Here is a 26922-nt window from a genome sequence, read left to right on the forward strand (position 1 = left end):
ATACTGCAAGTGATACAAAAGGGAGCAAGAATGGTCCCCGCCTTAGACACCATGGAGGAGGCAGACACACAAGTTGCTATAGCCCTGGGTAGAAGGGACAAGGGTTAGAATTCTGGTGTATGCAAAGTGCTGAGAAAGCCCGCAGGAAGGAGAGCACATGTCTGCCTGGGAAGACGCAAGAAAGAGACATGAAGGAGGGTGACATTGTAAACAGTTGTGGATCAGAGATGCAGAGAAGGCTGTAAATTCCTCATGGAGGACACAAAGGTAAAGATGCACGATGGTGTTTGGGGAACAGCAGACAGCTCTGCGTGGTGATTGTACAGTGGATTAGGGGTAGAATGTAGCCCCGAACACTCATGTCAAGCTTTCTGCTCTACCCAGCGTCCTGTCAAAGCCTTGAGCACAATGCCCTCACATAAACTCAGCAGCACCTCCTCCAAGCCTATTCTTCCTCCATGATCCCTAAAAAAACATTTAAAAACAAAAATTGTGACACCACTGTCCTCCCAGTGAATTTAACACTGAGCTTAGAATCAAAACATCTGAATCTGCGCTTAAACCTGGGAGGTGGAGGTTACAGTGAGTGAGATCATATCACTACACTCCAGCTTGGGTGACAGAGTGAGATTCTGTCTCAAAAAAAAAAAAAAATCTGAATCTGAACCTCAGATCCAGCACTTTAGATTGGGCAGTCCCTTAGGTTCTCTGAGCCTCTATTTCTTCATCTGTAAAATGGGAAAACAGTGCCTAACTTTCTTCCTACAAGGGGGAGTTGTGATGATTAAATGAGAGCTGGACGGGGGCACTGCTTTGTAAGGAGTGGAACGCTGTGTGGGGGTAAGAAGGATGTTTAGTATGATCGGGTCCCCAGATCTGTGCACCACACAGTAAAAAATTCTTTTGGATGAAACTGAAGTTTCCTGAAGCTCACTATCAAAAAAAAAAAAAATGCCTGGTGGAGGGGAGGACCAGGAAGGCCAGAGGCAAAAGGAGAGTGTGGAAGCCACAGATCCAAGCCCATTTTGGTTGGGGCTAAAGCTGGCTGATTTTGAGACTCTCTTCAAAGCCGTCTGAGTTCACACTGAGCACCAGGTTCTGTGGGAAATCGCCCTGCTGTGCCCCAGGCAGGCTGTGAGGTGAATCAGGAACATTCCATAAGGTGGTGTGTGGTGTGTTGAGGCAGGAGGGCCGGGGCAGCGGGTGCTGTGGCTCTGCGGATGACTGCAGGGGCAGACCTACCACACCCTGCCTGCCGCCCCCCGAGTGTCATGCACTGCAGGCACTCTAAGCACAGAGACAAAACCACCTACCTTGAGGAACTCCATGGAATGGAGGACGCACCTGCCCATAATGCCAATTCGGCAGGGTCAGCAGCACCATACAGGTGTGCTCAGGTGATGGGAGCACAGAGGCAGAAATTGCTGTCCGCCAGAGGCGCCAGGATGCTCAGACAAGGTTTCCTAGGGAAGATACCCTGAGTTGAACCTTAGGAATATGCAGTGGCCCAAATAGGTAAGGTAGGAAAAGGCATTTGGGACAGAGAAAACAGCATTTGCAGATGCACAGAGGCATAAGGAAGGCCTCGCTTGCGTGCAGCGTGAGAGGTGCGGGGGGTGGGGGCTGCGGAGGGGGCCAAGCCCACTGGAGGGCCGTGTCATGCTATCGCCTTCCACCGAGGGCAACAGGGAGCTTAGACAGCAGGGATGGGAAGCAGAGAGTATTTACGGTGCACCGAAGAAGAACTTTCAAAGAACGGTGTCTTTGAAAGTAGAAGGTGAGAGAAGGGAGAAAGTGGAAAGAGAAGTCGAGGGCACCCCCAGGTTTGTTTCTTGAATGTCTGCAATGGCAGTGCCATTCATCCAAACTGAGGAACATGGAAGAAAGGAGCAGACGGAGGGTGGCCAGGAGGGAGCTGCTGGAGCTCCTAATGGGGCCTGGTGAGTTTGGGGAGGTTGCTGTGGGATAGCCAGGTGACATCCTACCTCATTCGGTTCTGCATCTGAACTCTCCTATCCCAAGTAGAATTTTCTCTTTCAGCTGAATTGGGAGCACCTTGAGGGCAGAAACTAGGCCTGACTCATCTTTGTTCCCCTCAAGGAGTTCCTGGAATCCTCACAGAGCTCCTGCTGGCTGTGGGCACTGCATGAACTTGCTAATGCAACTCCACTTCTTTACCTTGATTTCCTTTTGCACTTGAAGATAAAGCTTCAAAGGACAGCATCCTGGAAAAGCACGTATACCCAGGAGGCAGACAACCCTGGCTTGAGTCCTGTCCATGCCCTTTCCCAGCTGTGATATTGAGCACATCGCTGGGCCTCCTCAAATCTATGCTGTCTAACGTGGCAGCTGGTAGCCACTAGCTACATGTGTCTACTTAAACAAAAATAAAAATGCAATGAAATTAAGCATTCAGTGACTGGGTCACACCAGGTTTGAGTCAAGTGCCCAGTAGCCGCACAGTGTCCATGGGATTGGAAAATACAGACAGAAAGCATTTCCATCACCACAGAGAGTTCTATTGGACAGCGCTGGGCTAAGATGCAAATGGGTGTTAGTACTTACCGCACAGGATGGAGTGAGGGCCTGTGAGTTCTGTGTGTAAAGCACTGGGCATGATGCCAGGCACACAAGAGACCCCCAGTAAGCAGTGGCCATTATTATACTGAATGAATTAGAGGAAATAGCTGAGGCCCTGGGCTGCCACAGCAGCATCCGAGACTCTCCTTGAGGATTCAGGGCTGCAGAGCCCTGTGGGTGTGCAGAGGAGACCGGCCCTGACTCTGGGGACAGTTGATGAAGGGGCTTCACCTTGCAGTTGGAGAATTTGGGGTTAGTATCATGGCCAGCTCGTCGTGAATCACCAGAGAGAGGCCCCTGGGGGATTTCAGTGATCTCAGAGCACCTGCAGTGGGGTGCCCTCACTGCGACATCACTTGCTCGCAATGTCACCATGGCCAGTTTGGATCTGCTCTGGGTCCTGGGCTGCAGCAGACAGGTTGGGAACCAGGGTGGGTCAGGGAGGGGAGCCCTTGCTCTGAAGTCCATCTGCATCTTAATGGTGGGGAAGACTCAGAGCTCAGAGCGTCCAGATGGCCCGGCAGTTTCTCTTCCTGGGGGCATGCTGCTTCCCCGCATGCTTTTGCTCCTCTGGTGTGCTCTGCATGTCAGGGGCCAAATGGGCAGGATCCATCACTGACCTGCACTCATTGGGGAGGGGACAAGGCTTCGTACTTCAGCTCCCCGAGAGCCGGGCTAGATGCCCACAGCTGGGAGCAGAGGAGGCAGTGCAGCCCTCAGCTCTGGCTGTGCTGCAGAGAGGCTTCCCCTTGGCAGGGGCCATCCCAGAAACCCTCACCTTGCCTACCACTTCCCCAGCCCTGCCCTGCCCTGCCCTGCCCCCGAGAGGACAACAAGCCTGGCAGAGATGTTCTGATGAGGATGCTCCTTGGACCCAGCCCCGGGGCAGCCCTGGCTGGACACTGGATTACCCCTGAGCAGCAGCCTCCTTACGGGAAAAAGAGAATATTCACTTTGGTCAGGAAAGAGAGTTGGGAAGGGAATTTTCATACAGCACAAGCCCCAGGCAGGCTGGGTTCTGGCCAGAGGCTCTCACTGCTCCCCTGTGTGGCCAGCAAGTCACGCCCCTCTGGTCTTCCCAACCAAGAGCCAGACAGGGTCATCTCTAAGGGCCTCTCCTGCCCTTGGTTCTACCACAGGATGGGCTGCAGTTACCCTCTGGCTGAAGCCTGCTTGGTGGGGGACAGGAGGTTCACATGGGCCCAGCCCTGCTCTCCATAGCATCCCCCTCTCCCCACCTCCTTCCTTTTCTCCTCCCTAGTAGGATGGATGGAGGCAGTGTGGAGAAATCCGAATAACTAATCAGAGTCCTCATTAACCCCCTGCCAGGATGCTCAAACATTCACTTTGCTGTTTGTGAAGCAGAAAAAAAAAAAATCTCTCTCTGCATTAAAATTGATGTGTTATTAATCCCTGTGCTCCCAAACTGGTGGGCGGCTCTGCCTCCTGCCCGAGGCCCAACGTATGGGGTCTGCTACCTTGGGCCACTTGGACTTTCTATTATTTATTGGCCCAGTGCAGAGAGGCCTGCTCACACGGAGTGGGCTTGCTGCCAGCACAGAGGCAGCTGTTTTGTTTTCTCCCTGGCCTGGCCGGTGGGAGGCCTTTGCTCAACCCCACCCCAGGGTGCAGCTGCCAGGCTGCCTTGCTGGGCAGGGAGGGCTGAGTGCATGGCAGCTAATGGTGTGTCTCTCACCAGATCTGAGGGCATGGTGACCCGCTCTATGCTTCAGATGAGCCAGCCTGGGAGTGGGCAGTGGTGGCTGGGCTAGAAAAGCCTTAGTGTTTGGCTCAAGTGCTGACTCTTTCTGCACACCTGAGACCACAGTGCCCCCATGCCCCATGGCCTCCCCAGTGCCACCCCCTACCCAGGGCTTAAAGCTGTTCTCTGGCTCTACACTACAAGCAGATATCCCCACATTTACACCCCCTGTATAAGAGTAGGAATCTACAAATATTTATCTTGTGCCTGACCTTGTACCAGGAGCTGTGAGGATTCCAGGACGTGTAAGGCTCAGTCTCTGTCCTCCAGGAGGCTGTGCTGGTGTGGAGGCAAAGATGTTCATACATAAGAGGACACCATGACAACAGCAAGGGAAGGACGGAGGATGGACCCCGGGGAGTGCTAAAGGCTCCTTTGGGTTCTCATGGAGCCCACGACGGTGTGGGAAAGAAGCGTGGGGGAAGTGAGACCCATTGTGAACCCCTCATTTCCAGCCAGTTGGTACTGGCTCACCCCTATTTAGTGGTCATCCATCCGCCTGCCCTAATATGGACAGCTCTGCATCTGTTGCCTGTCTTGGCCTGAGAACCCCCATCCAGTGCCGGGGCCTGTGTGAACTCCCTCATATGGCTTTCTATGTGCTGGGCCCCTAAAGACAGCTTTGCATGGAAAAGAAGCTGAAAGTGCAGGGTAAGAAGAAAGGGGAGTTTAATCCCTAGCTTCATCTGGAATTACCTTCACTTACTGCATCGAGAAATGCTCAGAGGTAGCCTTCCCAGTCTTTGACTCGGTTCCTGAGGGTGATCATTCCATCACAGGCACACCTGGGAGACATCACGGGTTGGATTCCAGACCACCACAATAAAGACAATATGAAAATAAAGCAAGTCACATGAATCTGTTGGTTTCCCAGGGCATATAAAAGTTATGTTTACACTATACTGCAGTCTATTAAGTGTGGAATAGCATTATGCCTTAAAAAACAACATACGTACCTTAATTTAAAAATACTTTGTTGCTTAAAAAATACTTAACGATGATCTCGGCTTTCAGCGAGTCATAATTTTTTTGCTGCTGGAGGGTTTTGCCTCAGTGTTGATGGCTGCTGGCTGATTAGGATGGTGGTTCTGAAGGTTGGGGTGGCTGCAGCAACTTCTTAAAATAAGACAACAATGAAGTTTGTTGTATCGACAGACTCGCCCTCTCATAAAAGATTTATCTGTAGTATGTGATGTTGTTTGATAGCATTTTATCCACAGTAGAACTTTTTTCAAAATTGAAGTCAATTCTCTCTAACTTTGCTGCTGCTTCATCAACTTAGTGTATGTGATATTCTAAATCCCTTGTTGTCATTTCAACAATGCACACAGCATCTTCTCCAGGAGGAGATTCCATCTCAGGAAACTGCATTCTTTGTTCATCCATAAGAAGCAATTTCTCCTCCATTCAAGTTTGACCATGAGATTGCAGCAGTTCAGTCACGTCTTCAGGCTCCACTTCTCATTCTAGTTCTCTTGTTATTTCCACCACATCTGCAGCTATTCCCCCCACTGAAATCTTGAACCCCTCAAAGTCATCTACGAGGGTTGAAATCAACTTCTTCTAAATCCCTGTTAATGCTAATTGTGACCTCCTCCCATGAATCATGAATGCTCTTAATGGCATCTAGAATGGTGAAAATTTTTAATTTTCTTCTCAGATCCATCAGAGGAGTTGATGTCTATGGCAGCAAGAGCGTTAACAAAATGTACTTCTTAAACAATAAGACATGAAAGTCAAAAGTGCTCCTTGATCTATGGGCTGCAGAATGGAAGTTGTGTTAGCAAGCACGAAAACTACATTAATCTCCTTGTACATCTCCATCAGAGCTATTGGGTAACCACGTGCATTGTCAATGACCAGTAACGTTTTGAAAGGAATCTTTGTTTCTGAGCAGTAGGTCTCAACACTGGGCTTAAAATATTCAGTAAACCATGCTGTAAACAGATGAGCTGTCACCCAGGCTTTGTTGTTCCACTTGTAGAGTGCAGGCAGAGCAGATTTAGCATCATTCTTAAGGGTCCTAGGACTTTTGGAATGGTAAATGAGCCCTGGTTTCAACTTAAAGTCACCAGCTGCATTAGCCAATAACAAAAAAGTCAACCTGTTTTTTTGTGAATTTGAAGCCAGACATTGACTTCTCCTTTCTAGCTGTGAAAGTTCTGGATGGCATCTTCTTTCAACATAAGGCTATTTTGTCTACATTGAAAAATCTGTTGTTTACTGTAGCCTTAATCAATGATCTTAGCTAGGTCTTCTGGATAACTTGATGCAGCTTCTATAATACTTCAGCACTTGCTGCTTCACCTTGCACTTTAATGTTATTGAGATAGTTTCTTTCTCTAAACCTCATGAACCAACCTCTGCTAGCTTCCAATTTTTCTTTTTTTATTTTCTTGAAGACAGAGTCTTGCTCTGTCACCCAGGCTGGAATGCAATGGTTCAATCTCGGCTCACTGCAACCTCTGCCTCCTGGGTTCAAGTGATTCTCCTGCCTCAGCCTCCTGAGTAGCTGGGATTACAGGCACCTGCCATCATGCCTGGCTACTTTTTTTTTTTTCCCTGCATTTTTGGTAGAGACGAGGTTTTACCATGTTGCCCAGGTTGGTCTTGAACTCCTGACCTCAGGTGATGCACCCGCCTCAGCCTCCAAAAGTGCTGGGATTACAGATGTGAGCCACTGTGCCATGCCCCAACTTTTCTTCTGCAGCTTTCTCACCTCTCTCAGCCTTCATAGAATTGAAGAGAATTATGGTATTGCTCTGGATTAGGCTTTGGCTTTAGAGAATGTTGTGTTTGGTTTGATCTTCTATCCAGACCACTCAAACTTTTTCCATGTCAGCAATCAGGCTGTCTCACTAACTTCTCTATCATGTGTTCACTGGAGTAGCACTTTAAATTTCTCTCAAGAAATTTTCCTTTGAATTCACAACTTGGCTGTTTGACACAAAGGCCTAACTTTTGCCCTATCTCAATGATATGGTTCAGCTCTGTGTCCCTACCCAAATCTCATTTCAAATTGTAATCCCTGCCTGTTGAGGGAGGGACCTGGTGGGAGGTGATTGGATCATGGGTGGCTTCCCCCATGCTGTTCTTGTGATAGTGAGTGAGTTCTCATGAGATCTGATGGTTTATAAGTGTCTGGCGGTTCCCCTCACCCCTTTCTCCTGCTGCTATGTAAGACGTGGCTTGCTTCCCCTTCCCCTTCCACCATGATTGTAAGTTTCCTGAGGCTCCCCCAGCCATGCTGAACTGTGAGTCGGTTAAACTTCTTTTGTTCATAAATTACCCAGTCTCAGGTATTTCTTTATAGCAATGTGAAAACAGACTACTCAGTTTTTGATATGCCTCCCTCACTAAGCTTAATCATTTCTAACTTTTGATTTAAAGTGAGAAACATGGGACTCCTTCTTTCACTAGGACATTTAGAGGTCACAGTAGCGTTATTAATTGCCCTTATTTTAATATTGTTGTGTCTAACACACGACGTTTATTAAGTTCACCATCTTATAGGGGTACATTTTATGGCACCCCAAAATAATTACAATAATAACATGAAAGATCACTCATCACAGATCACCATAACATATATAATAATGAAAAAGTCTGAAATATGGTGAGAATTACCAAAACGTGACACAGAGACATGAAGTGAGTACCTGTTGTTGGAAAAATGGTGCTGATAAACTTGCTCAATGCGGTGTTGCCATGAACCTTCAATTTGTAAAAAATGCAATATCTGCAAAGCACACCAAAGTGAAGTGCAATAAAATGAGATGTGTCTGTAATATTTTTAAGTGCTACCAGGTGCTAGGGTTTCAAGATGAGCAAAACAAGTCTGGACCCTTGTCCACATGGAGTTTACAAACTAATGGAGAAAACAGACGTTACTCAAATAATCACAAATAAATATAATTACAACATTAATTAAATTCTCAAACTGAATTAAGAAATGCATATAACAAAGGAGCCTTACCTGAGAGGTCTCTGTAGCTCCCCTGAGGAAGTGATTCTTGAGTTGAGATGTGAAAGCAAAGCAGGCTATTACTAGTTAAAAGTGAATGAAGAAAGAGTACCTTCCAGGAATGTGGTTAGCTTGTGCAAAGGCCCTGTGGTGGGAAGAAGCATGGCTTGTTTGAAGGAACAAAGGCCTGGGTGGATGGAGGCCAAACAGCAAGCTAGATGAGGCTGGAAAGGTGGGAAGGGCCAGACTGATCTTCTAGACCATGGTAAGGCTTTTGACTTTGATCTCAAGAATGGGAAAGCCATACCGTTCTTGAAACAAGGGAGGTATAACCATGTAGTAGAATATTTGCACCTTCAAAAAGATCTTTCCTGCTGTTTAAAGGAAAACAGATGGAGCGTGTCAAGAATGTTAAATGGGTCATCATATCCCTTGCTGTTTCCTGTCTCCCATTTTAGTGAGCAGAAGTCTATGGAATGTTCCGGTGCTTTATGAAAGGAAACGCATATTTAAATTCTGGTTACCCAGTATTCAGTCTCAAGTGGGAATCTAGGAATCCACAGAAATAAGCTATAGCCCTTGAATTAGCACCCCTCCTTTTCTAACACAGCAGAGATTCAGGAGGTTACGACCACTTTGATCATTATAGACCCAGGACTGAGATGTACATGGTACCCTGTAGAACAAGAGATACACCCCAGGATCTGTGAGACCAGATGTCAGGAGGGAAAGCAGGAGCTGAGAGGATGAATGGGCTGGGCTTGGAGGAACAGAAGGGTGGGTTGCAGGGGAGCCAGAGAAGCAGAAGGGTGAGTACCTGGTGTTCCAGGTACTGAAACGCCCTGTGGAGCTAGGCATACAGGCTCCATGAAACACACACAAGCCTGCAACCTCCATTGGCTGTAAGCACCTCCTCTCCATTTAGCTAATGGCTCCTCTGTCCTCTGTTATTCCAGCTTGCTACTCTTAAAGAAACTGCTTGTGTCTAGCTTAGGACCAGAGCCTTCTTTCTTTCATCTCCACAAATATGAATTGATCACATTCTCTGTGTAAAGATGCTCTGAGGGTCAAAAAAATCCCCACACTGCCCTTGCCCTTAAGCATGCTGCCTCCTGGAGGGAGCTGGATATGTAAACAGTTAACCCTTAGGAGGCAGGATGACAGAAGCACTCCGTGCCGGCAACCACACAACCTGCTTTGCCTGGCATGGTCTCAGTTGCAACCTGCAGTTGCTGTGTAATTAGTCACTGTGCTCTCTTTCACTCTCAAAATTACTCCAGTTTGAATGATATATTGTGGGGTCATCCTAACAATGTGCCATGGCTGTAAAGAGCTATGAGCAATTCTTTGTAGCAATTCAGGAGGCATCACAGAGTAAATAATATTTGAGCTGAGTCCTTGAGGAATGAGCTGTATTTCAACTATTAGAGTATGGAAAGAGGTCATCCCAGTCTTGGAACAAGCAAAGGCCTGGAGGTATCTAAAAGTGGAATCTGTATAGGAAAGGGTGAGTATAGTTTAACTATAACCCAGAGCAGAGATCAGCAAACTTTTTCTGTAAAATTTCGAACAGTAAATATTTCAGGTCTTGTGTTGCAACTGCAATCATCCCTTGGTATCTGTGGGGAACTGATTTCAAGACCACCCACGGATACCAAAATTCACAGATGCTCAAGTCCCTTATATAAAATGGTGTAGTATTTGCATATAACCTACGCACATACTCCTGTATACTTTAAATCTCTAGATTACTTATAATACCTAATACAATGTAAATGCTATGTAAATAGTTGTCCTACTGTATTGTTTAGGGAATAATGACAAGAAAAAAAGTCTGTACATGTTCAGTACAGATTAAATTTTTTCCCGAATATTTTCTATCTGCAGTTGGTTGAATCCGTGGATGTGAAACCCACAGATATGGAGGGCTGACCATGTTCAACGCTGTCATCACAGCGGGAAGCAGCCATAGACAATAGTAAACAAATGGGTGTGGCTGTGTTCCAATAAAACTTTAATTACAAATACAGGCAGCCTCAGTATTTGGCTTGTGAGTTTATGTCTTAGTCCTTTTGGGCTGCTATCACAAAATACCTTAGACTGGGTAATGTCTATAACACTGGAATTTATTTCTCACAGTTCTGGAGATTGGAACTCTAAGATCAAGGCATCAGCAGATTCAGTGTTTAGTGACCGCTCCTTTCTCATAGACGAGACCTTCTGCGTATCCTCACACAGGGGCTGGGCAAAAGGAGCTCACTCGAGTCTTTTTTATAAGGGCACTAATCCCATTGATGAGGGCAGAGCTCTCATAAATTAATCACTTTCCAAAAGGCCCCATCTCTTAATAGCACCACAATGGGGATCAGGTTTCGATACGAATTTTGTAGAGGCACATTCAGACCATAGGGTGTGGTTCGCCAGCCCCTGACCTAGCGTCCTTGAAGGAGGGTCATAGGCTGGAAGTTAGGTAGGGGCCACGTCACGAAAGGTCTCAAATACTTGCACTAAAGATGTGTCTTATTTAAAAAATATATATATATATATTTTATATATATATATATATATATGTTTTTGAGCATAGGAATGGGTGATCTGAGGTCCTAGGGTTTATTTTCAGAGTTTAGAGGGTACTGGAGAAAAATGGGGAACAGCAGTGCAGCCGTGCGGAAAAAGGCCTAGCTTTGGGAGGCATATGCAAGTGCTGGTAGCCATCCCTCTAGACTCTCCCCTTTTGTTCTACGGCCCCCTCCACTCTCTGTCCTCTTCATCATTATGAGAGTGCTGAGGGGCCTTGTCCTCTCTTATGCAGATACAGTCACAAGGTGCTGTCCTCTGCATTTTCCATGCAGTGAAGCCCATTGATGACCACCTTCCCCACCCCGCCCAAGATGCCGCTGCTGTCATAGGGGTTTAATCCTGATGAGCCCGGTGGCTCCTGGGCAGCATCACACCCAGAACTCCCCATGGATGATGACACCCTCACTGCTGAATCACTGTGACAGATGCTTGGCTGCAGAGCTGGAAGGGGGAGCAGTTAGTCATCCGCTATACCCCCTGTGTCCCCCAGATCCCCCAGAGTGTGCAGATCAACTTTCCATGGAATATCCCAATAGATCAACTTGAGATTTCAATATTAATTATTTTTGTGACCTTACCTGAGACAGTTAAGTCTCAGTTTTGCTTATTCTGTCTGTAAAATCGGTATATTGATACCAGCACTACCAACCTCACAAAGTTACAGTGAAGCATAAACAAAAAGTTAATGGATGGGATTGGGCATGCTTTGGGTTGTACATATCATCTTGCAGATAACAGCAGTATGTAAAGTCTTATTAACACTGGACCAAGACAGAGCAAGGAGTCCCCTGATGCAGACCATGGTGGAAGGGATCATCTGGTCCTAACCTCACTTTGCAGATGGAAAAACTGAGGCCCAGAGCAGTGACATGCTGATGCAGGACAGTTATGGATAGAAGCCAGGTGTCTTGGCTCCTGGTGCATTTGCAGTATCTGTGAGTTTCTTGGTGCCAATTTTGTAAGAACAGGGATCCTGGGCTCTGCTTTGAGCCCAGGTCAAAATCACCATGGCTGGAAGGTAAGTCCTAACTTTCAGATATCCTTTCAAATCCCAACTCTTCACAAACAGCCTAGGGAGAAAGGCATTTTAAATAAAATCCTTTTTACCATCCCTTCCACTTCTGAAATTCATTTCTCAGCAGTATCTGAATGAGAATTTTACAGACATTTCATTTCCCTTCCTTGTTGCCTTCCTTTGCTGTCCTCCAGGAGCTGGTTATGACTGAAACGTCTGCAAGGCACAAGGTGTAAATCTTCCCTGAGTGGGAACTGGGCCCCAAGGTGCAGGTCATCGGATTGACACCATCTCCATATGTGGTGTGGTCATCGTGGGAGGAAATAGAGCCCTGAGAAGGGCAGGGAGGCACAGAGAGATTAATTTCTTCAATGTCATGCTTCCTCTGCATTCCTTAATAACGAAAATTTACATGTGTGGGGAAAATCACAATTTCCCCCGGGAGGCATGGAAAGGAAAGTCAGAGAGAGCCTTCCCACTGTTTGGCAAGTGGGTGTGAGCCTAAGGCTCTGTATCCATCTGACTTGGAATCTTCTGGCTGCTTACTGTGTGTGGCATGACCCTGAACTGGAATCTGTGCCTTTGTGTGTCTGTGACAGCATTTCTGGGAATGTGTGTGTGTGTGTGTGTGTGTGTGTGTGGTCACTGCTGTCTTTGTGACTATGTAGAGCAATGTGTGTTCTTTAAAAAAATATATTTCTCATTTCCTGCATAAATTACTCCACGTAAAAGGCCATCCGGAGCTCAGTTCCTCGCATCCTTTTTCAATAAAGCAATATTATCAGAGCCTGGTCCCAAAACTAGTCCCAAGAGAGGCTTTTCCTAGATTCTTTGTCAAATGAAATGTCACCGACTCACCAAATGATGAGAAGAAGAATTCTTCTTGTTTATTTCCCAAGAGAGGCAGAACAGAAGCAGCTCAGCCTCTTTACAGCTTTTCCAGACCAGATAGGCAGGTGGGCAGGTGCCCAGGAGCTGTTCTGACGAGGCCACAACAGCACCTTTGGACTCCACCCTTTCTCTTCACCCCTTAACCAGTTTTGTGTGTTTGGGCCAGTCACTTAACTTTTCTAACCTCAGTTTTCCCTTTTTAAAAATAGGACTAATAATAACTACTTTCCAAAGTTGCTGCAAGGCCTCAGTAATAAATTGGATAATATAGTTCTTCGTAAAGGAGATCAGCATGTGGTGTGTTATACACTCCACATGCCCTCTGCTGAATATATACATGTATTTACTCCTTTATCCAGCAAATACGCTGAACACCTTATATGTACAAAATACATCTTAGGCTCTGGGGAGTTCTACAGGCTTGAGATTCCAATTAGGATTATATAATTGAGTGGGGTGGCAGAGTGGTACCCAGATGATCACAATGTGGCTGGCTAAGGGTGAAGAGAACTGTGCATAGGATGCTCTAAGCTGCTGGAACGGTCCTTGTGCAGCCTGTGGAGGATGCAGCAGCCCCCAGGGAGATGGATCAGGAGGGAATTGCTGAGCTGAGATGTGGCCATGGAGATGGAAAGGAGGAAAATGTAGCTCGCTCTATCTGGTGGCAGAGGCAAAAACAAACAGATTGTACCAAGATGCACTGACCTTCACCTGCTTCTGGAGAGAGCCATTGGTGCTGGGGAACCTGCCTTGGAAGCCAGAGTCATCAAGCAGGCTGGCTCGGGGAGAGAGCAGGGACTCCGAGGCTGAGGGTCTGACCACTGGGGAAAGGGATGGGAGGGGAAGATTGAGAGAAGGAGGCTGAGCTGAGTTTGGTAAGGAAAGTAGAGACAGGCAGGGCCTTGCAGAGGCGTTCAATGTCAAAGTCTTCCGATGGGGCTGAAGGTTCCCCAAAAGAAATAAGAAATATCCTGCTGGGCAAGTGAAAGGCTTTTTCTAAAGTCCCTTTCAAGTGGGCTGGTCTTAGCTGAGTTAAAGCAGACATTTGCTTTCCATGATGCATTCCTAATTACCAGTCTCTCCCCCAGGCCCCTTTCTCCAGAAAGAAAATTTCTGACTGGCCAAACGCTGCCCAGGTCTCTTGACTGCATCTGTCATTCCTGCTTATCCATTCTTTCCCTCATTTAATAGATGCACATTGAGCCTGATGCTAGGCCAGGACTGGAAGTGCACGGTGAGGAATACAGAATCCCTGCCCTCTGGAAACTCAGAGCTTAGTGGGAGGGACACACCTAGGAACAGATAATTCAGTGACACAGCCTGGAGTTCATGGCTAAGGACTTTGGACTTTGTCTTGGAGATATGGTCCCAGGTATTAAGGGAGCAGAAAGGAAGGAATGACAGACGCTCTGTATGGGGCTCAGTGGCCCTGAGAGAAAATCTAACAGAGCTGAGTCTCAGAGGATGAGTAGGATTCTGCTAGATGATCTAAACAAGTTATTATTGCTATCGTTGTCACTAATGACAATAGTCATCATTTATGAAAGGTTTAGTCTACGTCATTGCCAAGCCCTTTGCTATCTGCTAAGCATATCACATGTCTAATGTAATACCATCAAATCCTGTGAGTTGGGTATTATTGTAACCATTTTACAGAAGTAGGAAAACCGTGACTTATACAGCTTGGAAGACGGGAACCTAGGATTGGAATTCAAGGTTGTCTGACTTCACCTTTCCGCCCATTGTATTCTCTCTCCCACATTCACTTATTATTAGTGCAGGAAGCATGCAAAATAATACATAGTTTAGTCAACAGCTCTCAATTCAAGAACACGTTGAAATATAGAGAACTGTGATACCTTTGGTAATTAATAATAATAACTAAATAAGCAAACCATCAACTGAACTGGTTCAGCATTGATCTGATTTAATATTTTCTAGTAGTGACTCTTCTTCATGTGACAGGAACAATACTTTCCATGATCTCCATGGGCACAGTACTAACCTAGGTACGTATGGAAGGAATAAGAGAAACATGAAAGTCTCACAATCCAAAGCTTATGATGACATTGAGGAGATTAAAATTCATGCACAAAGCAGGGGCTCACGAAATTAAGTAAGATCAAGGGTCGGTAATAGGGTGAGGGGCAACTTGCCAAGGCTGAGTTCATTCGGCTGCAGAAAGGCAGGACTTGAGCTGGTCTTTGCAGGTTGGAAGGGACCTGGACAAAGGAGGAAAGGGAAGCATGGCAGGTGGGCCAGGAGGGCCAGGGAGCTCACACAGGGGGTGTGCTTGGCCATGAAGCAGTGGCAGCCTGGCCTGGCTGGAGAAAAGGTTCAGATTTTAAAGTAGTGGGGGGTTAGGTAATATTGGTAGGATCAGGCTGATAATGAAGGGGAAGAATGGAAGCTAAGAAATCTCAATTTTGTCTTTTAGGCCCTGGCAAGCCATTATAAGCTTTTGAGTAGAGGAGAAACATTATAAATAAGTCAATGAATTATTTTGGCTTCCAAAGAGCCCCTCTTTCTAAAGGATTGGCATCTGGTCTCTTTGAGATCAGCCTCATTGCTTTGGTGAAATTTGAGGCTTTCCCTGGGATGACAATTGAGTTTAACAGCTGGTCAAGCATCGCCAGAGAATGAGACCAGAGAATGTCACAATGTCAGGCCCAGCCCCTTGTTTATCGATAGCAATGATGAAAACCAGTAATGATGAGGAGGAAACAGAATTCAAACTGGTGGCATATTTCATCCAACATCACAGAGCAAACATGTGGCAAAGCTGGTCCTGGCTGCCACGCCTCCATGGCTCACCCCCACCAGCAGGGAGGTGAAGCCTGAGGATTCACAAACATCAGCTATTAGGGATTGCTGGGGTGTCCGTGTAGGCAAACCACACTTTCATCGCTGCACTCATGGAAGAAGTGGCCCTCGGTGGGCTCCAGAGTGAGAAGAGATTCTTTTTTAGGCTCTTGGGCCAACTGGGGCAAGAACCTTCGCATTTTATGCTCCTGAGATAGACACCAGAGTGGGGTAACCTTCCCAGAGTGGACAGGGAACAAGCTTTGGTTTGGGTCTCTGGCCACAGATTCCAGAGGCTCAGTCTTCACCTATCCAACTCATCTGCAAAAAGCCTAAGCACAAGTTGGCAAAACAAGCAAAGGCGATCTGTGGAGAAGCCAGCTCATGTCTGTAGAGGGGTCCAGTAGAATGAACTTAGATAGTCAGAGAGAGGCCTGTGGGAGCCACAGTGCTGGAGGTGGGGAGGTCGTGAGGACAGAGGAACTTTATCTTCAATCTGAAGCTCTTGCTTCCTTTCTTGTCCCCCAAACCATCTGGGCCACTGGGTCACACACACAGCTCCGTGTCTTCCCATCCGTCCATTTCTCTCTGACTTCCTGTCTGCATCTGCGGCTTGGCCCTGCCTGCTGTGCTGCTTCTTAGCTTTCGCAGAGGAAGAGCTCTGCATGGTGACAAAAAGGGGAGTGTTGGGTCCCTCTGCCTGCAATCTAGAAAGGGGCACACAGCTTGAGTGTGGAGGGCAAGTGGCGGGTTGGAGGCTGGGAGGATGGCTGCGGCCATCAGGGGTCTCCTCCTCCCTGCCAGCCTGGCTCTCTGTCATGTGAGTGGTCCCCCTTGTGCTTTGCGGAATCGCTGGCAGTGACAGGAAGGAGATTACAGACTGTATTTATGCCTTGTAGTTTTCTGTAGGCTGTTGGGAAACAAGTAGAACTTGGCAGTTATCAGTTCTGGGAAGGAGAATTCCAAGTATATTGTAGCCCTGAAGCGGTGCCCTGCATGGGGGCGTGCTGGTGTCACCTTGGATAGTCCTTCCTCTCTCAAATGTGTTTTATCAATCCCTGAGAGGAGAGCAGGGTCAGCTTCTTTCCCTAATATTGCAGTGATTCCTCTCTGAGGAGTTCTAGCTCCTCTGGGTCGTCTTGGGATGGGGACAGCAGAGGCTCAGCTAGAGCAGAAAGACAAGGAACACATGGCTACAGCAGGATGTCAGAGGGAGCCCTGGACCCCCAGCACCAGTAGGGACACAATGAAGGAGACAGAGGTTGGAGTCAGGCTGGGCTTCCTCCCCTCCCCAGCCCTGACCCTGGCCCTGAGCCCTGCTCCGGCCATTGTGGGATCCGGAGGCTGACAGTCAGAAGCAGCATCACACACACATTGTAGGTGACAATTATTTCTTTACCTTCTGTTTTGCCCACTAGACTGTAAGCACCTAGAAGACAGGGAGAGAGCAGGGGAGAGAGAGAGAAAGAGAGAGAGTGAGTGAGAGAGAAAGAGTGACAGAGACAGATAGTGTGTGTGTTTTGTCTTTGATGCCCAGGCACCAGCACAAGGTAGATTCTTAATATATGGGGACTAAATTGAAGCAATTTGTACCTTCCCAGAAAAGGGCAGGAGGGAGTAGTAAAAAGCTACCGAAGAACAGATCTGTCATTTGCCAAGTCAGCCTCAGACACCTGGAAAAGGCTGATGTTAGCAAAGCTCCCAGGATTGTCCCACCCTGCCACTCAGGGCACAGCCACCTCTGCCTCTCCTTCGGTGAGTGTAACATTAATTTCGCACTTACCACTGCAAGCACTCTCTTTGGATTGGTAAGAAACAGAAGGGCAAAGAGAAGCAGAGAGCTTGGGAGAACCAAATGTCTGGAGTCAGAAGATACACCACTCGCTGGCTGTTTTCTTAGGCAAGCCCTGTGCTTGACTCTCCTAAGCCTCGTTTTCCACGTCTACAAAATCAGAGCAACTACCTGGCAGGGGAAAGGCGCCTCTCATATGCTGCTGACGGACGTAAATGGGTGTGACCTTCCTGCAAGTAATTTGTAAAAATCCCTTAAGATGAACACACCTTTGGACTTGGCAATTCCACATCCAGAAACGTATCCTAAGAAAATTATCAAGTCTGGAGTAAGAGTCCGCTGCAAGAATAGTCATTACATGTTTATAATAGCAAAAACTGGAAATAATCTAAACAACAAATGTGAAGAATTTGTCTGAGTAATTATAGTATACCCATAAATGGAATGCCATAATCATTAAAATTATAATATATTTTCCTCCTACATGAAAAGGTGTTTATGATATGTTGTTAAATATAAAAGGCTATTTAGTGAACAGTATGAAAATATGATACTGCTTTTAAAAAAGAAGCATTTTATTCCAAATATTAACTGTAGCTTATATTTGTATTGTAGGATTGCTACTAACTTAACATTGTTCCTCTTATTTATCTATTTTTTACGAGAAGTATTTGCTATTTTTTAAAGGTAACACAATCGTCATATTAAAATACCTATTTTTACAGGTTTTGCTTTAAGAGTTAAAGAAGATATTACATGTGAAAGTACTTTGTGAACTGAAAAAATTTTACAGATTTAAGATAGGACTTCTGCCCATGAGAAGCTTATAGTTTGGAAGGAGATGAAAGATATCTAAGATAACCATAGCATGAGACAGGATGTGACTAGAGCTTTTAGAGAATGACAATCAACATGTTATTTGGAAGCACAGAGGAGGAAAAATTGCTTCTGGCTGTGGAGGCAGCAGCCAGAATGTTTGCGTGAACAATGAAGAATGATTCCGGTAGAAATATCTGATCAGATAGAAATATAGAATCGGGCATTGAGGGGAGTGGGAAGTTGTGGACAGGTTTGGAGAATGGCAGGTGTTGTGAGTGGTTGGAGAGTAGAGAGCCACTGGTGCAGGGTGGAAGATGGGTCTAGAAAGGCAGTCGGGACCAGCTGCTTTCTAGACAATGGGCAGACGTGTGTTGAAGGCCTTCTCTGAGCAGGAATCTAGACAATGAGCAGACGTGTGTTGAAGGCCTTCTCTGAGCTGGAAGTCATTGTACTTCTGGCGGGGGTGGTGCCACAACTGTAAGCCCATTTACAGGTGTGAGGCACTCACGCTGTGTCGGCAGTGCCTGGCATAGACGAGACCTTGAAGAGCATGAATGAAGTCACCTATCCCGGTAGCTCTGCCTGGAAGCAGCAGTGCAGGGTGCTCTGTGGGGCCGATGGTGGGAAGGAGGAGCATGGCCGGGAGAGGGGTCCTTTGTAGCTTGTGCCGCTGGGGATGGAAAGGAGGGAAGATATCTTCAGGCCTGCCTGGAAGAGGATGAGAAGTGGGATAGTGATGGAGGAGTGAAAAGGAGATGAGGCTTGGAGGAGGGAGGAATCAGGCATATTGCCCAGGTTTGCTGCTGGGGTGGCCACAGAACTGGGAGTCGGTCACAAAGTTCACAGACAAGGTCACATGGAGGAGAAGCCTGGTGCAGGGAACAAGCTAGGAGTAACTGGACCACGATGATGCCTGTGAGCTGGTCCTGATCTCTTGGGCTCTTCCCAGGGGCTGCCCAGGGCAGGCAATGGCTGGTGTCCCTTATTTGCTCTTGGGAGGAGCCTGGGGTGCAAGAAAGGGAGAGGTTTTTGTTTTAATCCAGAGAGCTTTTGTTAATGGAAATTCACAAACCACCCTGCTTATCCTTGCTTCCTTCAGCTCATCCCACCTCCCGGCACCCTCGACTTCCTCTCTCCTGCCACCAGGAATTCAAACCTCCTTCAGGATCCCGGATGCTATCTCTCTGCCACCCTCACCTCCCAGCAGTGCGTGGGCGCGCGTGCACACACACACACACACACACACACACAGACACACACACAGACACACACACACACACACACAGACACACACACACACAGACACACACACACACACACGTGCACGTGCGCGCACACACACACACACACACACACATATATACACCAGAAGGGAGGATGGGAAAGTCTTGTTCAGGCAAATATCTAAATTTCCACCACCCCACCACCACCACCCCTTGCAGCTCCCGGCCTGGGCCACTGTTTCGCTCCTCTTGTTGTCATGTCACCAGTTAATTACATTCTTTACTGAGGTGCAAATGTGTTTTTACAGGGAGAGTAAGATGGTGTTAACTAGGAAGGAACTGTTAATGTTAAAGATGCATTTACCTCTGGTATAGGGCTGGCCTTCCTGGCCAGTGGTTCTCCCGATGCTGCTCTGAAAGTGCAGCCAGGCCTCAGAGCAGCCCCCTCCCCTGACCCCGCCATCCTGACTCCAAGCACAGCCTCACTGAAGTCCAATTAGCAACTCATCCACAAGGAGAAATTGATGGGACTGTTTGAGAAGTGTCCAGTCAGACCTTATGGAAGTGCTGACCACCCAGCCTCCATTCACCAACATCGTGGTCCATTTCAAATATTGACAAACAAAATTAATTCGCTTTAATAGAAAAATAAAAATAAGTTGTGCAGCCAAAGCCACCTTGAGGTCACAGGTTGTCCTTTAGTGCTAAGTGCTGCTTTGGGTCCATTCCCCTCCGACTCTTCCTCCCTTCTGCCCTGGACACCTCCCCACCCACCCTTACCCCCAGTGTCTCTCCAGATCCCAGCCGAAGCCTGCTATCATTTGCATCCACACACCTGACAACTCTACCACTGTCCCCCCTTCCTCTGAGTTTCACCACAGCCTTAATACAAGATGTCAGCTGTGGTCTTCCCAGCACCACAGAAATCACTCACAGGCACCTGCCCGCACTTGGGGGAGAGGGCCGCAGGCACTCCTGGTGACAGGAAGCCAGATGGGCAACAATAGGGCGTGTTCAACAGAGACCAGGGCTTGGCTACAGTGACTCCGTGGGCCTCAGTAACCACATTGAGAGAGAGTTGAATGGAAAATACAGGAGAAACGGCTGCAAGGGAAGTTACAGAATAGAGGACATCCTGCAGAGGCCTGGAAAGGGGAGAGCAGAGCCTGGGAGCCCCTCTTCTCTGACCACCCCTGCAATTCTTGCCTTCCCTGCTGAGAGCTGCTCTACGCTTTTTTGCAGGTGCTTTGGCTCTAGCAGACAGGAAGAAATTCTGGCCCAGCTGGAAGTAGAAAGAGGGGAGTGACTCTCCTGAGGACCATCTCAGAGACCCCTGGGATCACCTGAACAGTAAGAAATGCTCTTCTGTCCTTTAACATATAGTTACATGTTATCTTTATGTAACAAGGAAAGGTTATCTTTCCTTCTGAAGACGTCTAGAACCAGCTCAGAACGTGAGCTGACACTTAACATGAACAACCTTGAAAGCCAGTCATGGTATGATTATTCTCAGGTCTTTATGTCACCTCCTTAGCTCCTTGAGGAGGAGCCTTATTCCTGTCTCTTTTCATCTACGTATTCTGTGAACAATAAATGGCTGTTGATACCGATAGGTGGGGCCTTGCTTAGTGTCATGATGATGATCACATTTGTACCACCCTCCGGAGCAAACATTATCACCCATGAATGACCTGGTGGTGGGGAAGGGGGGTCCTTAAAAATGCAGTTCCAGGACCCTAAAGCCAGAGCTTCTGATGCTTTGAGTCAGGATTAGGACTCAGGAACCTGCACCCCAAGTGTTTTTGAATGGAAACTGCATTCCAGGTGTTTCTGATGAACTCAGGGAAACAGTTCTTTTGAATGTATAAAGCATTTTGAATAAAGAATCTCATTTAATCCTCTTATCAGATAGGGTTTTTTGTTGTTTTTGTTTGTTTGTTTGTTTGTTTTTTTATCTCGGCTCACTGCAAGCTCTGCTTCCTGGGTTCATGCCATTCTCCTGCCTCAGCCTCCCGAGTAGCTGAGATTACAGGCACCTGCCACCACACCAGCTAATTTTTTGTACTTTTAGTAGAGACGGGGTTTCACCGTGTTAGCCAGGATGGTCTCGATCTCCTGACCTCGTGATCTACCCTCCTTGGCCTCCCAAAGTGCTGGGATTACAGGCGTGAGCCACCATGCCTGGCCAGATAGGGTTTTTTTTTTAATCCCCTTAAGTAACTTCATGATCTCACAGATGTAAGTATCAATATAGGCAAAGATTTAGAAATGCAGTTATCCAAAACAACCCTTTCCTCTTTCCAGTATGCCATGATAAAGGCTGGATGTGCTATGGTGAGATTGGGCCCCAACTCCAAAGGACCTTGCCCAGGATTTTGTAAATTTCCCTGATGTCTTAGGGCCACCATGACCTTACATCAGACTCCATTTCGGTGGCAGAAATCATTGCTAAATTCCTCACAAAGCTAGTTTCCCTGGAGAGAGGGAACAAGGGAGAGTTAACCACAAAGATGAATGTCCCTTTGCCCAGCTCCCCAGGCAGCTAGTCTATTCAGAGGACCACATGTCTGAGGACAGACTGGCAGCAATGCTTGTGCTTCTTCCTGTCTGGGGAGCTCTGTGTTCTAGGTCAACGAGGGGTGCGCGGCATGGGAGAGCTGTGGCTCCTCGCCATGGAAGCCGAGGGGAGGGTATCTAAGCGGGTCAAGACTTTGCTGAGTGTGGATTGAGCGACGCCCGTTTCGGGGGCAAGTTGAGCCTTTTCAACATTTGGAGTCTATGTGCAGAGTGATGTCACAAGGAGTTCACTGTAGACGGCAGCTGTGGACAGGGCTTGAAGAAGATGGGAAGAAGGTACAAAAAGGGACAAGGGTTCTACACCTGGTGAATCTGTATGAAGTGTGTTGATGCCCAAGTTCCGTGGCTTTCTCTGGGACTGAGAATAGAACTGAGGTTCTTCCTGCTGAACCCTCCTGTAGAGTCCTGTTTCTCTGCAGGCTGAGGCTGCGGATGCTGGAGTCCAAAGAAGACAGTCTGAGCCTGGGAGAATGGAGAATGGAGGTGTTCTTGCCATCACCTGCAGGGTAGAATATGGGTAACAGGGTTGATGGACTGCTAATCCTGCTGTGAATTATGTCTTCCTGTGGAATGGAAGGCTTCCACAGATGGGGTAGAGGCAATCTCAAATATCACCCCTGACCTTCGCCCTCTCACTCCCGACACACACACACACACACACACACACACACACACACACACACACACACCACTGAACTGTCTTGCCAAGTGAGTGACAGTATGGTCTGTTCTAGGGACTAAATACAGTTGACACTATTGCTTGGATGGGTGCAACTGGCAAGGACAATTTTTGCAGCTAATGCTGGAAGTGTGGCAATCAGAGAAGCTGCCAGCTGTCTCACTTAAATTCTTAGCTCTCTCGCTCTCTTTTTTTAAAATCGTTTTGCTTACATAATCCACCCCCTTTTTATTTTCTAATTCTCTCCTTGCAAAGCTGGCACCAGAGGGGAAGGGCTGGGGTGGAGGGGGTAGCAATTACACATCAGTTTGGGGAGCATTTACATTTTGCAATTACAATTTAAAAATAAGTCTCGTTAATGACCTCCACGTGTAAACGACAAACCCTAACTGACATATATACTCTCCTGGGCCTGCCTGCTTCTCCCAGAGTCAGGGCTCAGTGGCGGCAGAGGTGCCTAGGGAGACATAGGTTGGGGGCAGGTGTCTGAGGGGTGGCAAGAGCAGGTCGTATGCCTTTGAGGTTGGTACAGGACAGATTCGGGACTGAAAACTTGGAAATCAAGAGTCCTGGACTCCAGCTCCTTCTCCTCCCTGCACTCACGCTAGGTCCTAGCCCATCTTCTTCCGAGCCTGGCACTGTGGGAACTCTGCTGGGGGGAAAGGGAGTCCCAGATGCTGATATCCTCTGAGGTGGGGATTTTCAAAGTCCTGTTGGGCAAACATAAACCCTAGTTCTCAAGAGCCAGCCAGTGTACCTGGATAGGCATGGACTGGGTAAAGGAGCCGATTCCATACTCAGGGTTCAGGAAGGGAACAGCATTTGTTGTATCCCCATTTAGGAGAGACATTTCTCCTTTTCTCAGTTGCTGAACACAGAGTTATTGGAGCCCTCTGGTTCCTTGAGGAAACTTAGGCTTTGGAACCAGACCAACCTAGACTCCAATTCTAGCTCTGCCATTTGCTGGCTGTGAGATTTGGGGCAAGTTATGTAACTTAAGTTTTCTTTTCTTTTTCTTTTCTTTTTTCTTTTTTTTTTTTTTTGAGACAGGGTCTCACTCTGTCACCCAGGCTGGAGTGCCGTGGCACAGTCTCGGCTCACTGCAACCTCCACTCCCAGGCTCAAGTGATCCTCCTGCCTCAGCCTCCTGAGTAGCTGGGGCAACAGGTGTGCACACCTCCACGCTGGACTGATTTTTTTTTTTTTTTTTTTATAGAGATGGTGTTTTGCCATGTTCTCCAGCCCGGTCTGTAACTCCTGAGTCCAAGTAATCTGCCTGCCTTGGCCTCCCAAAGTGCTGTGATTACAGGCATGAGCCACTGCGCCCAGGCACTTAAGTTTTCTTACCATCATTGTCTTTCTGTAATTGTGGTCATCATATTTACCTCATGGGGCTTCTGTGCAGATTAAATGAGAGAATGCACAAGAAGGCACCTCACACAATGTCTGGTGCATCAGAAATGCTCAGAAAATGCCAGTTCCTGTGCAAGCCCCTCCCCATCAGCCCCAAAGCGCCCCCTTCTACTTATATTAAAACTTCTTCTTTCCCATTACCATGGACGCTAGGGAAGGGCGATGTGGTCTGATTTGTCCAGGCCTCCCCTCAAAGTCAAGCCATCTGCATCCTGAGCAGCTCCTGAATGGGCCCCCTCTGAACCTCCTGTAGGATTCTCTGCAGGCCATGGTTTCAGGCCCCCAGGTCAGCCTTCAACTTGTCTACTGTTTCCTGATGCTGGCTGTTCACAAAGCCCAGTTCTGTCTTTTCTGGACATCATAATTCAACCGCATGACCTTTTATTGGCCACTGCCCCTCTCTGGGCCCCACAAGTGTTCCTTCTCTGTGAACGAGGGAGGAGGGCTGCAGGCTCTCTGAGGAGTCTTTCAGGCCTGACATCCTGCAGTCCTTGGATTCTCACTCCCCTCTCTGCTTCCCTCCACCAGATATTTGTGTAGAAAGCTGTTCGTCTCTTATGCAGCTTCATTCAGGCCAGACTTTGGACTGAGCACTTATAGTCAAGAACTTAGAGTTATTACTTGAAATATGTACAAAATAGTTTTTAGCCACTGCAAAAAGAGGTATTAATTTTAAAAAATTAGCCAGGCATGATGATGCACACCTGTAGTCCCAGCTACTCAGGAGGCTGAGGAGGGAGGATTGCTTGAGGCCAGTAGGTTGAGGCTGCAGTGAGCTATGATTGCTCCATTGTACTCCAACCTGGGTGACAGAGGGAGACCCTTGTCCCTAAAAAACAAACAAGCAAGCAAATAAGAGGCATGCATCTTACAAAGGGAAGAGGTCCCAAGCAGGCCAGAGGGCCCAGGGCAGAGGACACAGAAGTGGGTGCATGGTCAGAAATCTCCTTGAAGGTAGGGACAACATCTTATCAGTTTTGCTGCTTATTGTAACACAGTTAAATGTTATGTTTTAAGTATTGTTCTAAAAACTTGCTTTTTTAACATAGGTTATATGATTGATAGCTTTCTGGGTCAAAACAAATAGATCTACTCCATTACTTTTAACTGCTGCATAGTTTTCTGTTACATAGATGTACGATTATTTATTTATTGTAGTTATTTTTTAAATTAGAAGTATGTGTGAGGAAAAAGCAAACAGCGTGAAAGATACCAAATGAAAACTCTCCCTTCCTACCCTCACCTCTCCCCACAAGGCTCATGATCCAAAGTCAACCACAACAGCTTCCGCCTTTAGTTATTTGATGGCTGAACACTTATTATATCAGATACTATGCTTAAGTCCTTTTTTTCTCTGTTTATCTATTTATTCATTAACTGTCTGCTATGAAAGTTGAGGAAATTAGCACACATCCTCCCCCTCCAATTTGTATTAGTTCGATAAGTTTTTATCAAATTACATTTGATATTATCTATTTTTAGTTCATAGCATTGAATATGCTATATAACATATATACACCATATATAACATATACTATATATTAATAAGTATAAATCTTCTAAATCTTAATAATGTAAAATAATAGTAATATACTAAATAACACATACCATAATAGCATTATATATACTATAGAGATTATGTATTATACTGTGTAGCACTACATATTATATATACTAAATAATATACAATACTCTGTAGTATATTCTCTATATAATATAGTATATAGCATATATCATACATAATACTGTATGCTACATGATATATAATATATAATACTATACACTATATTATATGGTATACTATATAATATATGCAGTATTTTTAAATCACATATAAATAGTATATTATAATATACATTATATAATATGGAATATTATATATTAGCATATATAATCATATGTAGTATATTATGTGCTATGTACTATAATACATATGTATGCTACGTACTATATATAATTATATATTGTATAATATATACGATCTATAGTATGCCATATACTTTCATACTGTATATAACATACTATATATAGTACTATGTATTATATTTTGCATAATAATAAATTATCTATGATTTTTACCTTGGTAAGATTTAGAAGATTTATACTCTGTTACATTGCTATAGTTTACCTCTGTATTCTATAGGTGATTATAAGATGGAAATCTGTTTAAAAGCATTAAAACCACTGTGGGCATGGCAATGTCATTCAACTGCAGAACTAAGCAGTGTGAGTGGCCCGTGGCTGCTGTGGAAGAACCTTCTGAGCCCTGTGGTGCCATGACTGGTGCCCTGAGCAGCTGCTCTTTCTTGTTCGGTGTTCTCCACCTCTTCAGATTTCTTCGTTTGCTGGGCTACAACCTCCAGTCATTTTTTATATCAGTGAGTGGGAAATAAACTCTGAGTTCTCACATGTCCAACACTGGCATTTGTCTTCACACTTGACTGATAATTGTACTGCGCTCAGAATCCCAGGTTCAAAACCTTTTTCTCCTAGAACTTGCTGACATGGCTGCACCGTCTCCTTGTTTCTGATCGTGCAATGAGGATCCATGGGAATGTGTGGTTCTCTCTTCTTTTCCCATTAAAGTTCCTATTTCACCACCATGTGTTGGGGCTTGAGGTTTGCTTTGTATTCTCCTTTCTTAGTGCTGGAATCTTTTCAGTCTGAAGTCACCTGTGTGTTTCAGCACAGGGAAATCTCCATTTTGCTACATTTTCATATCTTTTCCTTTGTCGTTTTCTCCTTCTGGGATGTCCATTGTCCTGCACAGTGCCCAACACAGAATAGGTGCTCAATAAATGAGGCCTGGATTTGCTACTTGGGAC

The 26922-nt window shown here is 46.4% G+C and overlaps 1 protein-coding gene across 3 annotated transcripts in view; it reads left to right on the forward strand.

Moving 5' to 3' along the window:
* PKNOX2 (PBX/knotted 1 homeobox 2) overlaps window positions 1-26922 on the forward strand; it is a 269178-nt gene that overhangs the window by 146723 nt on the left and 95533 nt on the right. For all 3 annotated transcript variants that reach the window (XR_013404364.1, XM_015116040.3, XM_077964597.1), the window contains one exon: window positions 20671-20778. The gene's annotated coding sequence lies outside the window, so the exon portion shown is untranslated. The remainder of the gene's footprint in view (window positions 1-20670; window positions 20779-26922) is intronic.

Source organism: Macaca mulatta, chromosome 14 (genome assembly GCF_049350105.2).
Source record: "Macaca mulatta isolate MMU2019108-1 chromosome 14, T2T-MMU8v2.0, whole genome shotgun sequence".
Taxonomy (NCBI): domain Eukaryota; kingdom Metazoa; phylum Chordata; class Mammalia; order Primates; family Cercopithecidae; genus Macaca; species Macaca mulatta.